Source organism: Salmo trutta, chromosome 13 (genome assembly GCF_901001165.1).
Source record: "Salmo trutta chromosome 13, fSalTru1.1, whole genome shotgun sequence".
NCBI classification, from domain to species: domain Eukaryota; kingdom Metazoa; phylum Chordata; class Actinopteri; order Salmoniformes; family Salmonidae; genus Salmo; species Salmo trutta.
The window spans coordinates 82,010,383-82,028,340 of NC_042969.1; the positions used below are offsets into that span (position 1 = coordinate 82,010,383).

The following is a 17,958-nucleotide window of genomic DNA, read 5'->3' on the forward strand; positions in this document are numbered from 1 at the left end:
GGTATTTCAATTTGAATTTGCTTTTTAATGGCGTAGAATGCCCTGCGTGCTTTCTCTCTCAGTTCATTCACTGCCTCATTAAGGTGTCCAGTTGAGCTTATTTTTAAACCTAAGTAATTGTAGTGTGTACAGTACTCTATATATTTTGTACCAATTGAGAACTTTGGTCTAATTCCCTGAGATCTGGATCTTCTCTGGAAAATCATTATTTTAGTCTTTTTGGGGTTTACTGCCAGGGCCCAGGTCTGGCAGTACTGCTCTAGCAGGTCCAGGCTCTGCTGTAGGCCAGGTGCTGTGGGTGACAGCAGGCATAGGTCATCTGCGAAGAGTAGGCATTTAACTTCTGAATTGTGGAGACTAACACCAGGGGCTGAGGATTTTTCTAGAATAGTGGCCAATTCGTTAATGTAAATATTGAAGAGTGCAGGGCTCAGATTGCAACCCTGACGAAGGCCCCGCCCCTGGTTAAAGAATTCTGTCCTTTTCTTACCAATTTTAATGCTGCACGTATTGCCAGTATACATTGATTTAATTATGTCATATGTTTTACCCCCTACACCACTTTCAATAACTTTGTAGAACAGTCCTGTATGCCAAATAGAATCAAATGCTTTTTGGAAGTCGATAAAGCAAGTGTATATTTTGGTATTATTTTGGTGGACATGTTTATCTATCAGGGTGTGTAAGGTGTAAATATGATCAGTTGTGCGATGTTTTGGTATAAATCCAATTTGGCTTTTACTCAAGACATTGTGCTTATTAAGGAAGTTTAGAACTCTTACATTGATGATACTACAGAAAACCTTCCCCAGGTTACTGTTCACACAAATGCCTCTGTAATTGTTAGGGTCAAATTTGTCTCCATTCTTAAAGATTGGGGTTATGAGTCCTTGATTCCAGATGTCAGGGAAATAACCTACACTCAGGATCAAATTAAACAATTTTAATATAGCCAATTGAAATTTTGCACTAGTGAGTTTGAGCATTTCATTTAGGATGCCATCAGGTCCGCAGGCTTTTTTAAATTTGAGAGCCTGAAGTTTCTTATAGAGCTCCTGGTCAGTAATTGGGGAGTCCAATGGGTTTTGATTGTCCTTTATAGCTTTTTCTAATCCATTCAACTTCTCATGGATTTGGCGTTGTTCTGCGTTTGTGTCAATTTGAACGGTGTTGTAGAGTGTTTTGAAATGGGTTGTCCATATGTCACCATTTTGTATTGCTAATTCCTCTTGTTTAGATTTTTTTAGTTTTTTCCAATTTTGCCAAAAGTTGTTTGTGTTTATGGACTCCTCAATTAGTGTCAGCTGCTTGCTGTTGTACTGTGCTTTTTTGGTTCTGAGTGTACGTTTATAGAGTTTTAAAGTCTCACAGTAATGAAGGCGTAATTCACCATTATTTGGGTCTCTGTGCTTTTGGTTGGATAGTGTTCTAAGTTTTTTCCTTATAATTTTACAATCTGCATCAAACCAGTTGTCATCTGTGATTTTTTTAGTTTTGTTTTTTATCAATTTCAATTGTGCTTCTTTTGCCGTTTGCCTGAATATATAGTTGATGTTTCGTACTGCTAGATTGATGCCTTCTTTACTGTGAGTGAATGTGGTATCCAGAAAGTTATCTAAGAGTGTTTGGATATTTTGGTTCCAGGTTGCTTTCTGGTATTCTTCTGTGCTGTTTTGGGCCCATCTGTATGAATTTCTGATGTTGTACAGCTTACTGGGCTGTGAATGTGTGGTTGTTTCCAGGTCTGTTCTTTTGAGGAACAACGTAATTTGGCTGTGATCAGACAGAGGTGTTAGTGGCTTGACAGTGAATGAGCTGAGAGAGAAAGGGTCCATGTCTGTGATCATATAGTCTACTGTACTGTGGCCAAGAGGTGAGCAGTAGGTGAATCTCCCCAAAGAGTCCCCCCGTAACCTACCATTGACAAAGTACAGACCCAGGCTTCTACAGAGCTGCAAAAGATCCCTTCCGTTTTTGTTGACGGTGCTGTCACTGTTGTTTCTATGGGGGAGATTAAGATAGTTAGAAACAGTATGGCCTGTAATAAAGCTGTCCCCTCGTGTGCTCGTTAGATCAGGTAGTGTTCCTGTGCGCGCATTTGTGTCCCCACAGATGAGCACATTTCCCTGGGCCTGGAAATGGCACGTCTCTTCCTCGAGGGTGGGGAAGATCTCCTCTGAGTAATATGGGGATTCTGAGGGGGGGATATATATTGCGCAAAGGAACACATCTTTTCCTGTCAGTACAAGTTCTTTTTTTAGTTTTAACCAAATGTGGTATTTGCCAATTTTGAGGGGATCAATTAGATTTTGTAGTTCGGATTTGTACCAAATGATCAATCCTCCAGAGTCTCTGCCTCTATTGACAGAGCTGTGTTTCTGTGATGGCACAATGACCTCTCTGTAGCCTGTGGGACAGTGAGTGACAACGTCAGCCTTACACCATGTCTCCTGCAGAATGATGACGTCAACATCTTTCAGATTTTTGTTGAACTCCAGTGCTAAACTCTTCAGACCAAAGGTTGATGAGTTTAGACCCTGAATGTTCCACATGCTAACTGATAGTGATTTCATGTTGCAAAAAGAAAGAGTAGCAGTCAGAAATACAGTAACGATGAACTAATAACTAATAAGTTGTTAAGAGCGAGATAAACAGGATATCAGCTAACATTTATTCTGTTATTCTGTTAAATATTCCTATTCATTGAACAAGTAAATTCTAGTACAATAGGTGTGTGTGTGTGTGTGTGTGTGTGTGTGGTGTGTGTGTGTATGCGTCCGTGTGTGTTTAGTGCAGTTTAGTGCAGATGTATTGGAGGAGCTGTTTAATCTCACTTAATCCTACAGGGTTCTCCTGTCCTCTGACGACCTCCGCGTAGCTGCGCTGGTCCTGCTGTTGGGCCCTGTGAGGTGGAGGGGGGCCAGGTCTGGGCTGTGGGACTTCCTCTCTGGTCTGGTAGGGGTGGTGGTCTGGTGCGGGATAATAGGCTGGGCCCGGTCTGGTCTGGCTAAGCCGATGGAAGTGGTGATGCTCTGGGGGTGGGTGGGGCCTGTGGGGTGCACTGGGTCTGGTGTGGCGTTGAAGGGGCCTGGGGCTCCTTGGTGGTGCAGTGGTCTGGTAGGGGTCTCTGGGTGCTCCTCTGTCCAGTACAGCATGGGGTGTTTGTCTACCAAGTGCTACGTCCTTTAGGGACTTGGCAAACATCCCTACTGTCTGCTTCCTCAGGTGGGAGTGGTCGTGTAGATGCTCTGGGGTGATTGTTGGGTGGTGAGCAATGTGTATGTTCGGGAGTAGGCCACACCCTCTGGTGATGTCAGCGTTGGCTTTCTGGATGGTACGGGGATGAAAGTCTTTGCGGGGCAGCAGAGTGGAGATGGTGATGTGGGAGTTGGGGAACCACTCAGAGGCCCTCTCTGCTACTCTGTTGACCAGGCTGCCTACTCTCTCCTGCTCCTCTCGCAGGTTGTTGGTGCCGGTGTGAATAATAATGTGGCCTGGTGTGCCAAAGTCAGGCTGGGACAGGATGTGGAGTGCATCTTGTGTTTTTGGGCACCATATTTTGCGCACCTTGTGTTGGGGGAAGAGTTTATCTTCTTGAATGAATTTCCCATTTGAGTCAATGAGGATGGCCACCTCAGTGGGTTTTACCAGATTGGTGCGTTTTCGGTCTGGGGCTGGAGTAGACAGGGCCTGTGTACATGGAGGGGTGTGTGGGGGTGTGTCAGGGGGGGCCAGAGAGCTTCTCTCTGTAGTAGTTGTCTCTATGTGGGCCTCTTTGTTGACTGGGGGTGTGGGTAAAGTGTTGTCGGTATGGGGGGGGATTGTGGGTAAAGGTGGGTCAGTGGGGTTGTTAGGGGTGGTGAGGGGCTGCAGCTTCTCTCTGGGAGTCTCTACAGTCTGTTCTCTCTGCTGTAGCACCCTCTTGATGACAGACAACTCCTTTGCCATCTCCTCCTTTACCTGCACTAGCTCTCTCCTCATGGTGGCCTTTACCTCCTCAAGCGCTGTGGTAAGGCTCTCTCTCAGCTCCTGGACAGAGTTCTTCAGCTGGGTCCTGCACTGGTTGATCTGGTCCTGTAGAAGCTCTGTGTCTGGGCTGGGGGTGGTGTAGCTGGGGGGCTGCTCCTTCAGCTCAGTAACCCATACCTCTAACAGAGCCAGCCTGTCTCTCAACAGGCTGATGGTAGTGTGGTCTTGGCTCTGGTGGTTGTAGGCAGGCAGGGGGGAGGATAGTCCTGCTGTTGGGGTGCCTGAGGTGAGGGGAGAGGTCGGGGTGCTGTCCTTGTCTTTTTTACTTTCTGCTATCTTCATTAGGGTGGGGAAGTCCTGCACAACAGAGCTGAGTGCAGCCTCACTGCCCTGGACCATGATAGTGCCGTTCTGATACATGTTTACCGTCAGAAACCTGTTTTCCTGGTCCTTATCGCTGTCCTCAAAAATGTGGATTTGTCTTCCCTTGCAGATGCCTTTCTTCGTGGTGTAGCTGAAATGGCTAGTTACAGCTGTATGCCAGGCAGTAGTGTGGTCTGTGTAAAATAGCAGGTTTGTAACAGTCCCGTTTTGTGAGCAGTCGGCAAACAAAGTTTCTGGGTTCTCCCTCAGAATTCGGTGTTTAAAGTTGATTCTTCCCTTCTCTGATTTTATTTCTGCTGGGTATTCAAAAAACAACGGAGAAAGTCTCTCAGTCTCTGCCGTTACTATCGATGCTAGCGCTGCCTCAGTGGCCATGTTGCTATGGTTACCACCAGTAAACGGTTAGAGCTAGACGGTGAGCTAGCTGACAGATTTGAATTTGGCTAGCTACCACGATGAAGATTGGTCTTTTTACTCACTCTCTGTCAATCTTTTCCTCCTGTTTTGATCTTCAGTTGTACAATTAGATTACCTATACATTTTTTGCTAATTTAGTCGTGTCAATCTCGCTCTTAACAACCAAAAAGTTATAACAAGTCAGGAGCTGTTCTTCTGCATGACTTCTCAATGTAACTCTCTCTCTCTCTCTATCTATCTCTCTCTCTTCTATCACAGTCTCTCTCTCTCTCTCTCTTCTATCACAGTCTCTCTCTCGCTCTCGCTCTCTCTCTCTCTCTCTCTCTCTCTCTCTCTCTCTCTCTCTCTCTCTCTCTCTCTCTTCTATCACAGCTTCTCTCTCTCTCTCTCTCTCTCTTCTATCACAGTCTCTCTCTCTCTCTATCTCTTTCTTCTATCACAGTCTCTCTCCACCCCCCTATCTCTCTCTCTATCTCTTTCTCTCACTCTCTCTTCTATCACAGTCCTTCTCCATCCCCCTATCTCTCTATCTCTTTCTCTTGCTCTCTCTTCTATCAGTCTTTCTCCATCCCCCTATCTCTCTCTCTTTGTCTTTCTCTCTCTCTCTCTCTCTCTCTCTTCTATCGCAGTCTCTCTCCATCCCCTATCTCTCTCTCGCTCTGTCTCTCTCTCTCTCCGTCTCTCTCTCTGTCTCTCTTCTATCACGGTCTTTCTCCATCCCCATTTCTCTCTCTCTCTCTCTCTCTCTCTCTCTTTCCCTCTCTCTCTCTCTCCCTCTTGCTCTCTCTCCAGCATCCTGGTCTCAGTGATAAATTAATTTCTGCTCTCCTGCCAAACAGGCCTCAGAAATGTTGCTATAATGTCAGGCTAATTATCCATAAGTGGAGATGGATGGAGTGTGTCTGTTATGTCATCTCCCTACTTCTCTACCCCCCTATCTCTCTTTCTTCTATCACAGTCTTTCTCCATCCCCTATCTCTCTCTCTTCTGTCACAGTCTCTCTCTCTCTCTCTCTCTCTCTCTCTCTCTCTCTCTCTCCTATCAGTCTTTCTCCATCCCCTATCTCTCTCTCTCTCTTCTGTCACAGTCTCTCTCTCGCTCTCTCTTCTATCACAGGCTCTCTCTCTTAAACTTCTTAGGGCTAGGCCCCTTTTTTTTCAATTTACGCCTGACTGACATGCCCAAAGTAAACTGCCTGTTGCTCAGGCCCTGAAGACAGGATATGCATATAATTGGTACCATTGGAAAGAAAACAATCTGGAGATTGTAGAAATGTTAAAATAATGTAGGAGACTAAAACCGAATAGATATGGTAGGAGAAAATCCAAAGAAAAACTCAACCGATTTTTTTTTAAAGAGACCATGGTCTTACAATGGAAAATATAGGGGTGTACTGAATTCTAGCTCCCATGATGCAATTCCTATGGCTTCCACAGGGTGTCAGCAGTCTACGTTCAAGGTTTCAGGCTTGTAACTTCAAAAATGAATAAGAAATATCAGTTTTAGTACAGGGACACAGTCATAACATGGTCCTTGTCACCATATGACAATTAGGGCAGGATGGCAGGACAAAATGTCATAAGGATGACCCCAGGGCCCACAAGACATGCAGCTGCCCATGCCCAGAACATCGCCTTCAACATTCTACATGTTCATCACACCAGCCATTGAAATAATCATCCTGGAGATGACAAATTTGGAGGGTTTCCGTAAATATGGAGACAACTGGAAAAGGATGGATGAGCTTGACCTGCGTGCCTACATAGGGCTGCTAATCGTAGTGGTGTATATAGGTCCCGAGGCGAGGCTACATGTAGTCTCTGGGATGCAGAAAGTGGAAGGGCGATTTTCCGTGCCACGATGTTGCTGAAAGTCTTTCATACTTTCTCAAGAATGCTACGATTTGATAGCTGTGAGTCAAGACCTGCAAGACGTGTGAGAAACAAACTGGCAACCATAAGAGAGGTCTGGGAGAAGTGGGTGGAACGTTTGCCGTACCTCTACAACCCTGGGCCTGAAGTAACAGTGGATGAGAAACTGGTTCCATTCAGAGGAGGGTGTTCCTGGGAAAGGCACTTGTATTCCGACACATTCAAAGAAGGGAAAGCCTCCCCCACACAGCAGCCTCTGCAGCACTTGTGAAGATGTATAAGAATATATCACTATGTTGCCTAAAAAAATTCAAGACTGTTATTGTTTTCCTTCAATAAAATGCATTCCAAACTACTTTCTGCACATTTCTGCTACTTTCTTAGGCTATACAAGTGCTATATCTTGCTAAAAATTTATGTTTACACCTATGTAGTACCTTTAATAATAATAAACCTCTACTTTAGTAAAGAAAACAATTATGACAGGTGTGTTGTAATAAGAACGAGTGGTGTCCACTGATTAAATGCAGTCTTTAAGCATTGTGAAGAGTGAAAACCTAGATATACACAAAGTTTGTGATGAATGACAGGTTGATTCTTCATGCAAAATACATTTGGGGTTTAAAATTCAATTAAGTTGCTTTATTTTAGGGGTTTAGTGGAGGCGGGTCATTTTTTTACATTTAGGGGAGTATACAGAATGTTAAGACTACACAAGGGTTAATTCAATTGTAATTCAATTTAATGGGCTTTATTGGCATGGGAAACATATGTTTACATTGCCTAAGCAAGTGAAATATCTCTCTCTATATATATTCCCCTCTCTCTCTCTCTCTCTCTCTCTGCATGCTGGGAATTGTATGAGCAAGTGCGAGTGTTGTCTGGAGTTAGATCGCCTGTTCTTTTTGTTTCCTTTTCTTGGTGGTTTGCTTTTTCTATGCATGATCACGGCATGGCTTTAGGTGTGTTACTGAAGCCACTGTCACTGAGGAGGAGTTTCTGGTCTCCGTAGGAGAGAGGGTCGGCTTATGGTTTGCGGATGAATAAAGCGGAGGTGTTTTTTCTTAAATAAAGAAGAGCGTCTTGTTGATCGTATGGTTGAGCATGGCATACTTGTTAAAGGTATGTTTATTCAAGTTACTCCGCTTTTTTCTACGTCAACAAGGGAAACGATTTCGAATGTACCGCCGTTTATTCCCAATGAGCTATTGGAGCGCGAGTTAATGCGGTTTGGGAAGTTTTGTTTTTTCAAACACCCGCCTTTGAAACAGGTTATGTTGTTTCAAACACCCAGCTCTGAAACAGGTTGTCGTTTCAAACACCCTGCTTTGAAACAGGTTGACGTTTCAAACACCCGGCTTTGAAACAGGTTATGTTGTTTCAAACACCCGCCTTTGAAACAGGTTATGTTGTTTCAAACACCCGGCTTTGAAACAGGTTATGTCGTTTCAAACACCCAGCTCTGAAACAGGTTATGTTATTTCGGCGACAGGTGTTTATGTTTTTGGACTCACCGGAGCAGACTTTGGAGTTATTGTTTAAAATCAAGTATGACAACAGACTGTATATGACTTATGCTGGTACGGGTATTCAACTGTGTTTTCAGTGTGGGGATGTTGGCCATAAGCGACATGCTTGCCCAAAAAGGGAGAAGGCGGAGGGAGGGGCGCAGGTGGTCCTCGTAATGCCTGGGCCCACTGATGTAGGGAGAGGTGGGCCGACAGTGGTAGAGCAGTCACAAGCACCTGTTGCTTAGGAACAAGTTGTCCGTGTTGAGGGTACTGAGTTGCAAATTGTACCAGAGGGGAACATAGCATCTGTTATGCAGCAGAAACATATTGTTGGAGGAAGTAAGGACAGATTTGGGGAGCCATTTCCCCAGACTGGTGAGGAGATGCCCAGTACGAGTGATGGGGTACAGGAGGGGATCAGGTGGAGCTAGTCTCCCAGGTAGTGGAGGAGATGCCCACTACAAGTAATGGGGTACAGGAGGGGTCAGGTGGAGCTAGTCTCCCAGGTAGTGGAGGAGATGCCCAGTACGAGTGATGGGGTACAGGAGGGGTCAGGTGGAGCTAGTCTCCCAGGTAGTGGAGGAGATGCCCAGTACGAGTGATGGGGTACAGGAGGGGTCAGGTGGAGCTAGTCTCCCAGGTAGTGGAGGAGATGCCCAGTACGAGTGATGGGGTACAGGAGGGGATCAGGTGGAGCTAGTCTCCCAGGTAGTGGAGGAGATGCCCACTACAAGTAATGGGGTACAGGAGGGGTCAGGTGGAGCTAGTCTCCCAGGTAGTGGAGGAGATGCCCAGTACGAGTGATGGGGTACAGGAGGGGTCAGGTGGAGCTAGTCTCCCAGGTAGTGGAGGAGATGCCCAGTACGAGTGATGGGGTACAGGAGGGGTCAGGTGGAGCTAGTCTCCCAGGTAGTGGAGGAGATGTCCACTACAAGTAATGGGGTACAGGAGGGGGTTCAGGTGAGGCTAGTCTCCCAGGTAGTGGAGGAGATGTCCACTACAAGTGATGGGGTACAGGAGGGGTCAGGTGGAGCTAGTCTCCCAGGTAGTGGAGGAGATGTTCACTACAAGTAATGGGGTACAGGAGGGGGTTCAGGTGAGGCTAGTCTCCCAGGTAGTGGAGGAGATGTCCACTACAAGTAATGGGGTACAGGAGGGGTCAGGTGGAGCTAGTCTCCCAGGTAGTGGAGGAGATGTTCACTACAAGTAATGGGGTACAGGAGGGTGATTAGGTGAGGCTAGTCTCCAAGGTAGTGGAGGAGATGCCTGGTAAAAGCGATGGGGTGCAAGTGGGGAGTGTTGAGAGGAGTCAGGTGTCTGTGGCCTCAGTTGAGGAGGATCAGGAGAAGGATATGAACATCTCTTTTGATATGATAGCAGCTAGTGACAACTCAATTTATTTTATTGAATCTTTATTTAACCTAGCAAGTCAGTTAAGAACAAATTATTATTTACCACGAAGGCCTAGGAACAGTGGATTAACTGCCTTGTTCAGGGGCAGAATGACATTTTTACCTTGCCAGCTCGGGTATTCAATCTAGCAGCCTTTCGGTTACTGGCCCAACACTTTAACCACTAGGCTACCTGCCGCCCCAGGAAAATGGGTTCCTGGATCAGACTTTTGGGAAATCTGTCAAATTGGTAGATTTCTTTGATGTTGAGGTCAGCTGTGGTGTTACAGAAGACGGTGGGGTTAGATCAGTTGAATGTGAAGAAGCGTTTCCGCTTGAGATAATTTGTTACTGCTGTCACGGCAGCAAAAGGTAGTGGGAAAAGTGGTAAGGTTAAGGGAAAATTAAAACAATGATAATGATCATTCCTCATAGGGTGTTTTTTCTCAAAGTCTTGTTTCTCTGTTGTTTCTTCTGTTTTTCTTTTCTCTTTTCTATATGACAATCAATTGCAAGGATCCTTAATCTACATAGACAAACTGAGTGTGATATATAATCGTATAGTACATAAGCAAACTCACATGGGTTATAATGGCTTTGAGGCGAGCCTTGCATTTTGGTTTCAAAGTAGGTGACAGAAGCAAAACGGTCACCTTTTACCAAGATGTGCTCTGCATGACGATTTTGCGTCACAAAGAGTTGCAAGAAGGATGTAAGGCTACTTGTAAGGGCCCTTATGATGGAAAATGGAGCAAGACAACGTTCGGCTTTGGGCCAGAGGATGATGACTTTGTGGCTGAACTGATCTACAATTATAGAGTGGGAGAATATCGCCTAGGCAACAACTTCCTCGGTTTGCCTCTGGAGTCTAGCCAGGCTGTCAGCAATGCTAAGCTGCTTGGTTGGCCCCTCACTGGGGTTGGAAAGGGCCTCTATCTGGCTGAGGCCCCAGGAGGTTATCGCTTCTACCTGGTGGACAAAGAACAGCCTCCCAATGATCCTGTACAGAAGGTGTGTCTGGCAGTGTCTGACCTGCATAAATCAATACACTGCTGCTCCTCCCTTCTGGGGACGAAGGTGAAAGAGGGCAATGAGGAGAAGAAGACTGTGCTGATGTTATTCGCAGAAACTCAGTGTAAACTAGAGCTTCACAACATTGTTGGGACAGTAGATCATGGGACAGCCTTTGGGCAGATTGCATTCTCATTTCCATGTGAGCAGTTGACAGATCTTGAAGCCTTGATGATGAAAGGAAACCATAAAACCCTTACTCTCTTGGTTAGCCTGGACAGTCCTGGGAAGGCTTGGTTAGCCTGGACACCCCTGGGAAGGCTTGGTTAGCCTGGACACGCCTGGGAAGGCTACCTTGGTTAGCCTGGACACCCCTGGGAAGGCTTGGTTAGCCTGGACAGCCCTGGGAAGGCTTTGTTAGCCTGGACACGCCTGGGAAGGCTACAGTACAAGTGGTCATTTGGACTGATTCAGATGCCCATGAGATCTGCTTTGTTGTTTGATTGTTCTTTGGGTTGTGGGTTCCCAGACCTATTAAAGGTTTTTTAAAACTCAAACTCTCTTTCTATCTCGCTATATATTCCTCTCTCTCTTATATCACTTGTCTATCTCTCTCTCTTTTTCTCACTCATTCTTTCTCTCCTATCCCTGTATCCTTTATTCTCTCTTTCTCCCCCTTTCTCCCTCTTCTATCAGTCTCTCGCTCTTTCTCTCCTATCCCAGTTTTTCTTCCATCCCTCTTTCTGTGCATCCCTTTCTCCCTCTTTCTGCCTTCTCAACACTGTTTGTGAGACAGGACCCTGGGATCTGTTTGCTACAGCACAACCTGTTTATATTGTGGCCATTACGAACAGGTCAATTCATTTGATCGATGAGATAAAGGAGTCACCCCTTCTGGGGATACTGAGTGTGTGTGTGTGTGTGTGTGTGTGTGTACGTGTGTGTGTACGTGTGTGTGTGTGTGTGTGTGTGTGTGTGTGTGTGTGTGTGTGTGTGTGTGTGTGTGTGTGTGTGTGTGTGTGTGTAGCTTTATTATCCTATTGGGATCCAAATGTCCTCACAAGGATAGTAAAACAAGGAACGTTTGACAAGTGGGGACATTTCACCAGTGCCCCAAAGGAAAATATGTACACACAGAAACAGAAAGGGAAATAGCTTTAGGCATACAACAATGCAGGCAAACAAATATGTGCTCTCTCTCTCTCTCTCTCTCTCTCTCTCTCTCTCTCTCTCTCTCTCTCTCCTCTCTCTCTCTCTCTCTCTCTCTCGCTCTCTCTCTCTCTCTCTCTCTCTCTCTCTCTCTCTCTCTCTCTCTCACACACACACACACACACACACACACACACACTCTCTCTCTCTCTGTCTCTCTATCGAAGATAAATGGTGTCCATCATCATGTTAGTTCAATAATATATTAGACTGTGAGTTATGGAGAAATGATAGGATTGTTAATGTTTTTCTCCATATGATGATAAATCTGTTGGACTGTAGTTTGTTAATGCATAATGATGAATATATGATGCATGTATTTTCATGAAGTGACAATCAAATATGGAATGTGTGTGCTGCTCTGGCGCAGGCATATACAGTAATTTATGACATGACTTCATATGTAAGCATTAGAGATAGCACTCTACAGGTGTGGGTGTGTGGGTTTGTGTATGTGTGTATGTGCATGTGGTGTTATCTCGTTAATTGTTGCATATCGCGTCATAGTACCTTGTAGCATTAGCCTGACATTGAAAAGCCTAGTAAAGTGACTTAGTAACAGGTTAAGGTTGTCGTCCTGTGTCTTAATCACACACAGCTGGAACACATGACTTAGTAACAGGTTAAGGATGTCTTCCTGTACACACAGCTGGAACACATGACTTAGTAACAGGTTAAGGTTGTCTTCCTGTACACACAGCTGGAACACATGACTTAGTAACAGGTTAAGGATGTCTTCCTGTACATACAGCTGGAACACATGACTTAGTAACAGGTTAAGGTTGTCTTCCTGTACATACAGCTGGAACACATGACTTAGTAACAGGTTAAGGATGTCTTCCTGTACACACAGCTGGAACACATGACTTAGTAACAGGTTAAGGATGTGGTTGTCTTCTTGTGTTTTAATGGGACTCCCAATCACGGCTGGATGTGATACAGCCTGGATTCGAACCAGGGACTGTAGTGACACTTCTAGCACTGAGATGCAGTGCCTTAGACCGTTGCGCAGTCTGGAGTACGTACAGCTGGAACACATGACTTAGCACACGTGTACTACCAATTACACAGAAACATTATGCTAACACACCATTAGTCCCTGCTACTCAGTAAGGGACAAATACACCACTTCATAACTGACTCTAATCACCAATATGCGATGTGTATATGTATGTGTGTGCTTGTTTGTCTGTTTGTATGTGTTTGTGTGTGTGTGTGTGTGTGTGTGTGTATGTTTGTGTGTGTGTGTGTATGAACTGTATTTAATTACCTCATGTTAAACAAACAGTTTAATTAAGGTTACACAGTAGAACAGAAAGTCTAACACAGGCCATCACACTAACAGAGAGGTCTCCACACACTTAAATACCACCGTCATGTCTTTAACAAAGGCCATTCACATTACATAGAGTTTACAACTAGAGAGAGAGAGAGAGAGAGAGAGAGAGAGAGAGAGAGAGAGAGAGGGTGAGGGAGAGGGAGAGGGAGGGAGAGTGAGAGGGAGAGAGAGGGAGAGAGAGAAAGAAAGAGCGAGAGAGAGAGGGAGGGAGAGAGAGAGGAGGTGGGGGGCAAGATGAACTATAAGGGAGGTGTGAAGTGACTGGGCATGTGGTAAAGTATTAAAAAAACTGGGCGATTCTTCACTTTCCTTATTTTCTTCTGTTATTCTACGTTCAGCAGTTCTGTTTCCTCCTCTCACCCATCAGGCAAGCCAGAGGGATATGTGACTGCTCAGTATGTGTGATTCTCTGTGAGTGTATGTATTTGTATGTCTCTCTGTGAGTGTATGTATTTGTATGTCTCTCTGTGAGTGTATATATTTATGTGTCTCTCTGTGAGTGTATGTATTTGTTTGTGTCTCTCTGTGAGTGTATGTATTTGTATGTCTCTCTGTGAGTGTATTTATTTGTATGTCTCTCTGTGAGTGTATGTATTTGTTTGTGTCTCTGTGAGTGTATGTATTTGTTTGTGTCTCTCTGTGAGTGTATGTATTTGTATGTCTCTCTGTGAGTGTATGCATTTGTTTGTGTCTCTCTGTGAGTGTATGTATTTGTTTGTGTCTCTCTGTGAATGTATGTATTTGTATGTCTCTCTGTGAGTGTATGTATTTGTATGTCTCTCTGTGAGTGTATGTATTTGTTTGTGTCTCTCTGTGAGTGTATGTATTTGTTTGTGTCTCTCTGTGAGTGTATGTAGTTGTATGTCTCTCTGTGAGTGTATGTATTTGTCTGTGTCTCTCTGTGAGTGTATGTATTTGTTTGTGTCTCTCTGTGAGTGTATGTATTTGTTTGTGTCTCTCTGTGAGTGTATGTATTTGTTTGTGTCTCTCTGTGAGTGTATGTATTTGTTTGTGTCTCTCTGTGAGTGTATGTATTTGTATGTCTCTCTGTGAGTGTATGTATTTGTTTGTGTCTCTCTGTGAGTGTATGTATTTGTTTGTGTCTCTCTGTGAGTGTATGTATTTGTTTGTGTCTCTCTGTGAGTGTATGTATTTGTATGTCTCTCTGTGAGTGTATGCATTTGTTTGTGTCTCTCTGTGAGTGTATGTATTTGTTTGTGTCTCTCTGTGAGTGTATGTATTTGTATGTCTCTCTGTGAGTGTATGTATTTGTTTGTGTCTCTCTGTGAGTGTATGTATTTGTTTGTGTCTCTCTGTGAGTGTATGTATTTGTATGTCTCTCTGTGAGTGTATGTATTTGTTTGTGTCTCTCTGTGAGTGTATATATTTGTGTGTGTGTGTGTCTGTCTCCACGTGTACATTCACTAGACTAGAGCATATACCCCTCTATATAGTACACACATACTATATGTTAAAGTTAGATGTCTGGCGTACTCTGTCGTTCACCTTAGATGACCAGTGAGTGATGACTACACCTTGGTCCATATAGATCCGTTGGAAGCCCAGTATGTCTGTCTGAAACGCACCTTAAAACAGCCAGCAAGTCCATCTCAGCCCCTTTCTACCAACCTCCTTCCTTCACAAACTATAGGTCAATAGTTTCCACCAACCTCCATCCTTCACAAACTAAAGGTCAATACTTCCTCAGGTACTTTAGCTTGCCACCGCCCGTGCTACTCTCATATTTTACCTCTGTGCCATTGTGTGTATGTGTGTGTGTGTGGTATTTGTGTGTGTGTGTGTGTGTGTGCGTGTGTGTGCGTGTGTGTGTGGTGTTTGTGTTTGTGTGTGTGTGTGTGTATGTGTGTGCGTGTGTGTGCGTGTGTGTGCGTGTGTGTGCGTGTGTGTGTGTGTGTGTGTGTGTGTATCCCCAGATGTATTACCCTGTCAACTCCTGGGCCACATATCTTACGTCTAACAGACAGACAGACAAACTGCCCTACTTTTGATTTGAGCGGAGGAAAGTGCTTCACCTCCTTTTCCTCATATCTCTCCTCCCTCTCCTTTCCTATTTGTCAATTTCTTTAGCTTCCTCTCAGGCGGCAGGGTATGGTATGGTTTGTGTCTTATATAGGTCTCTAGCTGAAGCTCAGTGATTTAGTTACTCTACACCAAATGGTTTAAAGCAGAGCAAAGTACTTTACGGAGAAGATAGGGCCAGGCTGTATGTCAAATTGTGTGTGAATATATGAGTGGATGTGTGTGTGTTTTGTTTGAATGTGGATGGGTAGCGGAAAGATCATTCGTCAACACAGACATAAACCAACACACCATAAAAAAGCTGAAAATGTAACGTTTTTTTTTAAGGGGCAGTTACACTACACACAGATCCTAATTTGACCTCTAAAGCCCTAACCCTCTGCACACGACACCCATCATCCCTACACCTATCTAAATATATTTATTATAGCACCAACCACATTCCATTCCCTTTCGCCGTTCCATCTTAACCCCCCCAGTCCTACCACATTCCATTCCCTTTCGCCGTTCCATCTTAATCCCCCCAGTCCTACCACATTCCATTCCCTTTCGCCGTTCCATCTTAACCCCCCCAGTTCTACCACATTCCATTCCCTTTCTCCATTCCATCTTAACCAATCAATCAAAGAGCTGCATCAGAAAACTGATCTGTCTCCTCTCCGCTCCACTCCACTCCACTCCACTTCTCACCTCTCAGATAAATGGGAAGCTGAGCGTGTGAATCAAAAGCAAAACGGCACATTTGAGCAGGGAGAGATGGAAACTATGAGTGATAGAATTACTAGATGGAATGGAAGGCAAATGGAAGTGAGCAGGTCTACATAAAGTGGTGGTAATGGCACTTAACCTTCAGCATACTGCAAACACAGACAACCCATAGACACAAAAAACAAGAATCTGAGTGGCAGAAAATTATACAGGATTATGAAATTACCATAGCTTTATTAATCCCCCCCCCCCACACACACACTCTCTCTCTCCTAGATCTGAAGGCTAACACATTATTATCCAATTCTAATATGATGACTCCCATCATGTTACAAACACATGTGGAATCTTAATTTGACCAGTATTGCCACAGGAAAATAAACTTGCAGCAACAACATTTCAACGTTTAGTCTACAATGTGGGGTGGCAGGTAGTCTAGTGGTTAGAGCATTAGACTTGTAACCGAAAGGTTGAAAGATCAAATCCCAGAGCTGACAAGGTAAAAATCTGCATTCTCCCCCTGAACAAGGCAGTTAACCCGCTGTCATTGAAAATAAGAATTTGTTCTTAAAAACTTGCAGCAACAATATTTCAATGTTTAGTCTATAATGTGGGGTGGCAGGTAGTCTAGTGGTTAGAGCATTAGACTTCTAACCCAAAGTTTGAAAGATCAAATCCCAGAGCTGACAAGGTAAAAATCTGTTGTTCTGCCCCTGAACAAGGCAGTTAACCCACTGTTCCTAGGCTGTCATTGAAAATAAGAATTTGTTCTTAACTGACTTGCCTAGTTAAATAAAAAAAATTGTGTTTTCAGTGAATTTTTGTTAACACACAAAGCTTATCTGCAGGAAAATGCTCATCCATAACAGAGGGATCAAATTAAGATCCTACATGTGTCACGTGTGTTGTGGTGGCTCAGCTATCACGTACTATGGAAGATCGCGTGGGATTTTCTAGTTATGGACTTCAAACAAAACGGTAGATCATCTATACAAACATGCCATTCTGTTTCTTCTCTATCTGAATCTTCTTGAATACTGTTTATATGAATGGCCAGGTTGTTATGGTTGGGAATATGAGATCTGTGTGGGCAGGACATTCTAAAGCCATTTTTACAGTATATAAATAGTACTTCAAATAGCCAATTAAAAACAACTGCTGATACAAAACATTACACCAGAGTCTGGACCTATACTCTAAGAAAAAAAGGTGCTATCTAGAACCTAAACGGGATCTTCGGCTTAACCCTAACCATTACCCTTTGTAGAACCATTTTGGGTAGAACCCTTTTGGGTTCCAGGTAGAACCCTTTCCACAGACGGGTTCTACCTGGATCCAGAAATGGTTATCTATTGGGGACAGCGAAGAACCCTTTTGGAACCACTTTTTCTAAGAGTGTAGTTATGAAACCTGGGAGCACACAGAGTCCCTGTACATTGTGTCTGGTCCTAGTTATGAAGCAGCCTGGGAGCACACACAGTTTAAACCGTGTTACTTCTGAGTCTGTAGTATTATTGGATTTGCCTCATTTTCTCTCCTGTCCTCTGTGTGCTCAGTGGTGAAGGTTAATGATTTCTGAATGGGATCTCCTAGCGCAGTCTCAGAACTCTTAGTACTATATGTGTGTGTGTGTGTGTGTGTGTGTTCGTGTGTTTGTGTTCTCTATCATCAGTGTCCCAGAGATGAAGGATTGGAATGGCAGATATTGAGAGGGAGAAAGCAGAGAAAATGGACGCTCGTGAAGAGAGAGAGGGATAGAAAGAGGAGAGAAGAAGAACCGTAGTAAAGCTCTCTCTCTCCTTTCCCCTTCAGTGCTTCTTTCACCGAGCATGGCAGCAACTGTCATCCCCTGACATCAACAGACTCACTAGCAGAGAGTGTCCGACACACACACACACACACACACACACACACACACACACACACACACACACACACACACACACACACACATTCACACACACACACACACACACACACACACACGCATTCACACACACAGCACACTCACACACATAGACACACACACACACACACACACACTCGCACACGCACACTCACACACAAACACACACACACACGCACATGCACACTCACACACATAGACA

The 17,958-nt window shown here is 44.4% G+C and overlaps 1 pseudogene; it reads left to right on the plus strand.

Moving 5' to 3' along the window:
* Positions 1-10,134: 10,134 nt before the first annotated feature.
* LOC115206858 (glyoxalase domain-containing protein 4 pseudogene) lies at positions 10,135-11,057 on the plus strand (annotated as a pseudogene).
* Positions 11,058-17,958: the final 6,901 nt, after the last annotated feature.